The sequence below is a fragment of the Gracilinanus agilis genome, unplaced genomic scaffold (genome assembly GCF_016433145.1).
Source record: "Gracilinanus agilis isolate LMUSP501 unplaced genomic scaffold, AgileGrace unplaced_scaffold51553, whole genome shotgun sequence".
In the NCBI taxonomy this organism is placed as follows: Eukaryota; Metazoa; Chordata; class Mammalia; order Didelphimorphia; family Didelphidae; genus Gracilinanus; species Gracilinanus agilis.
In genome coordinates this window covers 223-5,482 of record NW_025386414.1, presented here as the reverse complement: position 1 = coordinate 5,482, position 5,260 = coordinate 223, and the positions used below count along the sequence as shown (strand labels likewise).

Here is a 5,260-nt window from a genome sequence, read left to right as displayed (position 1 = left end):
GTATAAAATATATAAAATGTATAAATATAAATTTATACTAGATGTATAAAATGTATAAAATAAATATGTACTATACATTTATAATATAAACATATAACATATACATGTTATACCTGACAGAAAGTAAGGGCTTAAAAATATTTTTTAAACCCTTACCTTCTGTCTTAGAATCAATACCATGTATTGGCTCCAAGGCAGAAGAGTGGTAAGGGTAGGCAATGGGGGTCAAGTGACTTGCCCAGGGTCACACAGCTGGGAAGTGTCTGAGACCATATTTGAACCCAGGACCTCCCGACTCTAGGTCTGGCTCTTCTCAATACAGTGAATCACCCAGCTGCCCCAGACCAATGAATATATTATTTCCACTTTGGAATGCTTTTAATTGAAAATTTTTAAAAATGACACATAGCTTTAAAAGAAAACAACAACTGAATATAACATAATTTTATTCTGAGTGTCTGAAAAGTTCAAAAGGACAGAAAAAGACCAAGAATATTTCAGAATTGTGTAATAGATTGAATACCTTCCAATTGAATCAATGTAGACAATTACTATGATTTGTCTCTATGAGAAATAAAAGAAAATATCTGATTAAATTCAATGTATCCTTTAGCAATGAAATTTAAGGGTGTGATTTTTAAACCACTAAGTGCTACATAAATTTGTAAGTGATTACAATTTGTATTCAAACCCAGCCTAACTATGAAGGGGCTTCTCTTCCACTGTTATGATTTAGAAATCACAAGCTCCAGCCTCCATCGATGATGACATCATTACCAGTCATATAGGCAGACTGTAATAACAAATATAAGGGGGAAAAATGATTAAAGATATTTATGACTTTATGTTCTCTCTCTCTCTCTCATTCTCAATCTCTTTCACTCTCAGTCTCTCTCTCCTCCTTTCTCTCTTCCCTTTCTTTCTCTCTTCCCCCAATCTCTTTCTCTCTCTCTTCACTTTCCCTTTTCCCCACCCTTTCTCACACACACTCTTACTCAAAACACTCTCCACAATTAAAATCCACATGCGTAACTTAGTGACTTTCTGAGTCAGTCTTGTGTTGCTGATGAAGTCTCACATGTGGGTGACAGCAATAAAATGCTTTCTTTTCATTGTGAATTCTAAGAATTCAGAGCTAGCTCTCAGCAAGCTATGTGGCTTTGTGCAATAATCAGAAATTCCTAAATTCTGCCTGGTGTCCATAATCTGCAAAGATAGTGTATTTAGTTTGACTCAGGTACTCTGCCCAGTGAATTGGGGGTGGCAGTTGTGTAAAGGTAAAGCTTTACTTGCAGATTTATGAAAAAAACAACACAAAAACCTTGAGATGTGAGATGATTGGAGCTAACTAGAGATTTTAAAAGAGAAATGGTCTTAGAGGCTCAAAACTTGAAGGATTAGGCAGGTAGCTGTGGCTGCCAGCAAAAATCCAAAACAAAAGAGGAAATAATCCATTCTGGTAATGGTATCACAGCAACAGCATTATACCCCATTGACATCAGTTGGAATATTCCCTTTGCCAAACAGGGAGCATATGCTAACTTACCAATTTGCCTTGGTGATAGTTCTATCTTTTAGAAACCAATAAAGGAAAATTCTATTGTGATCTGGTCCTTACCTACCAAAAGGAAGTAGTGGCTGGAGTAGAAACAAGAGGAACTTTTTGGGGAAGAGATCACTCCCTTCTAGAGTTTGTGCTGGAGAAGTAGAGGAAGGGAATGCAGAATCAGTCATGCACCTTAGATTTTGGGAGAGAAGATTTCAAAGAGGACAAAAAATGGATAGGTAAGACCTCAGGAACTATAGTCCCACAGGGGAAGTCAGGAAAGCTCTCAAGAAATTCTGAAGATACAAAGAAAAACAATTTTGATAGGAGGTTCTTATAGAGAAGATGGATAATGGTAAAGCTGAGAAAGAATAATTAGATGGATTTGGAAGTGGTTAGATGTTCTGACTCCAAGAGTAGCCATTACACTCCCTTTTTTTCTCACTTCAATCAGTCTGACATCAACTTGGAATAAAGAATTGAGTGTCGTGCCCTGAAACGATTTAGTTATTACTGTATGCCATCCCTACGAATAATAAAAATAAGTGTTGTGTGTATATATTTCATAAATATATATAACATGCTTTATTATTCATAGGGATAGTATACAGTGTATATGTATATCTATCTTAAGGAAGTCAGATGTAAGAGGAACATGCAAGTCTCCATTCTTCTAATGACTCCCACTGTCCTTTTTGATGATGAATGGTACAGTGGTCATTGATTTTCATAGCCTGTGGAGACGTGATCTTTTGGCAGCATGCTCTTCCGATGCCTCCCTGTGGCATGGAGGTGGCCCCAGGAGCTCCAAGCAGAATGTAAATCCTGGCAGGTCCTACCCATTAACACAATCTTGAAGATTGAGTGAGTCCTACCTAGTTAAGGCTGGACAGGCTCGTACCAGTTGTCTGTAGGGTGATGATGAGTCTTTGAGCCACAACTCACAAAGACCTTCTACTTGGTCAAAGAGGAGTGGCAGTTCCCATCAATGGAGGGAATCCCCAAATCGCTAAAAATCACAAATCACTGAAGTCTTGAAGAGCTGGAGGAAAACTCCCAACTGCCTATTCCATTAATAATTTTCTAAGGAATCTGTCTGATCAATCTCTTTCAAATCTTAAGTCTTGGAAAGAATATAAGAATCACAGAATCATATATTTAGCTTGAAAAGGACCTCCCTAAATTTAACTGTTTCATTTTACAGACGAGAAAACTGAGGCCAACAGAGGTTAACAACTTGCTCAACACCACCAGTTTCAGAATGGTTAATGTGAACCCAAATCCTCTACCTTCAGAGTCAATATCTTCTGTGACAGCAAGATTACATTTTATTTTTCCACTTCAATAAGTTTTTGGTAGGTCTGCTAACCAAATGGCCTGAAGGCCTAATTCCACAATCCCATCATCCCCGCCAAGGCCACTTTTCCTTTTCCATGTCCGGTTCCTTGACCATTGAATTAGCACAACAGTTGTGTTCTCTGATCACTTAACAAAAGAAGGGGTCATGTAAAGAGGGAGAGAATCTTTTAGTCTTAACAAGATTCTTTCCTTTTTCCTGGTTCCTTACCAAAAACATGGACACTATATATTAAGGAAGAAATGGGCAGCAAACAGTTAATGTAGAGTGGAAGAAAAATCCAAGTCATTTCCTTATATATCGATGATACACTGGTTGGAATCCATAAAAACTGAGTGGTGGAATTTTCCTAAAACAAACCACTCTCAATACCCTCTCCTTCTCCCCAAGCTATAAATTTTATGAGCCAAAAATATCCCCTGGGCATAATTAAAATGGTTCTTTCAAACGGACTAAACCTGAGGTCCTTATTATACAGGAAGTTAATTGGCGTGACTTACATCGTTGAGTAATTTTTGTTATTTGTCACCTGAGGCAGCTCAGTGATGAAGTGGCTAGAGAAACTGGAGTTAGGAGTCCGCAAGATCTGAGTTCAAGTCCTGCCTTGGCTATTTACTAAATGTGTGTCTCTGGGTAATTTGCAAAAATTTTCTGAGTCTCAATTTTCTCGTTTGCAAAATGAGTGGGTAGATCTGATGTCTCTAAGGTCCTTCCCAGCAATAAATTCTTCTGTGATGACCATTTTATTGTTTTTTGACCCTTAGTTTTTACTTTGTGAAAAATGAAGGACAGGGGCTAATGAAAAAGACAGCTTTTTAAAGAAGCTTAGAGAATAAGAGGCAGCAAGGTGGTTCAGTGGTTTGAGAGCCAGATCTAGAGCCAGGAGTCTTGGGTTTGAATCTGACCTCAGAAACTGTGTGGCTATGTGACTCTGGCTGTATGACTCTGGGCAAGTCTTAACCCCCACTGCCTAGCCCTTACCACTCTTCTGCCTTGGAACCAATACACAGAATTGCTAAGATAGAAGGTAAGGTTTAAAAAAAATTAATGCATTTGGGGGACAGCTGGGTGGTTCAGTGAAATGAGAATCAGGCCTAGAGATGGGAGATCCTGGGTTCAAATCTGGCCTCAGATACTTCCTAGCTGTGTGACCCTGGGCAAGTCACTTAATCCCCACTGCCTACCCTTACCACTCTTCTGCCTTGGAGCCAATACACAGAATTGATTCTAAGACAGAATTGGTAAGGGTTTATATATATTGCCTAGCCCTAACTGTTCTTTTACCTTAGGACCAATACTTAGTATTAATTCTAAGTCAGAAGGTAGCAGTTTTAAAACAAGCAAAGAAAAGTAAAAGGTAGTGAGAAAGAGGTGAAGACGAATCAAAAGAAGGTGATTATTAGCTTTTCCTTGAACAAGTTATATTGTGACTTGACCTTTTTGGGTTGCCACACCACCATGATGTTTGCCTGCTCCCTAAAATTATCATTTTTTTTTTTACACCATTACCTTCTGACTTAGAATTAGTGTTGTGTATTGATTCCAGGGCAGAAAAGCAGTAAGGGTTAGACAATGAGGGTCAAAGGACTTGCCCAGGGTCACACCACTAGGAAGTGTCTGAGGCCAGATTTGAACCCAGGACCTCCCATCTCTCTGAGCCTGGCTCTCAATTCACAGAGCCACCCTGCTCCCCCCATAAAATGACCATTCTTGATGAGCAGATGTGGGACCATGAGAGAGGCAAGACTCATTTCCCAGGAGGAGAAAGCACTCACTTCGTCAGAAGCCAAGTACACGCACAACTGGGCCACTTCTTCTGCCGTTGCTAGCCTCCCCATCTTCTGTCTGCTCAGGAAGTCACTCAGTGCCTGTGGGCACACATCGTTAGCAGAAATATGTACCTGGAACTTTGGGTCCCACCACAGGCACCTCTGCTGGTCCACGCCAGCAGGCCCCTGGGCCACTTTCGATTTTTAATCCAGACCATTTGATGTGATTCAGCCACCACTAGAAGGGCAATCGAGTCTCAGCAAACATTAAGGGGAGCACTATTACCTTTTTGGGGTCCGGGCTGGCCTGGATTCTGTCATGCAGAGATGGCGTGTCAACAGTTCCTAAAGGAAGGGGAAACATTTAGCTGAGTCCTCGATTCAGCCACTGACAAACAATATTAATAAATGTTTTCTCATTAGGTTAGCCATTTACAGCTCTAAAGGCCTTTTCCATGTATGATAATAAGTTCTTGTGCCTTTAAAACATATATGTATCAGGTTTGGGGCCACCTTTATAGCATTATTTCCATGTAATTTCTTTCCAAAAACAATACTGGAACACTAAGTAGGCACTTTTTGTAGGTT

General features: G+C 39.7%; 1 long non-coding RNA gene across 1 annotated transcript; it reads right to left on the bottom strand.

Moving 5' to 3' along the window:
* Window positions 1-429: 429 nt before the first annotated feature.
* LOC123255760 lies at window positions 430-5,019 on the bottom strand. Its single transcript, XR_006506792.1, has 3 exons — window positions 4,959-5,019; window positions 4,679-4,771; window positions 430-793 (listed from the first exon to the last, which is right to left on the bottom strand). It is a non-coding gene; the product is annotated as an uncharacterized LOC123255760 (long non-coding RNA).
* Window positions 5,020-5,260: the final 241 nt, after the last annotated feature.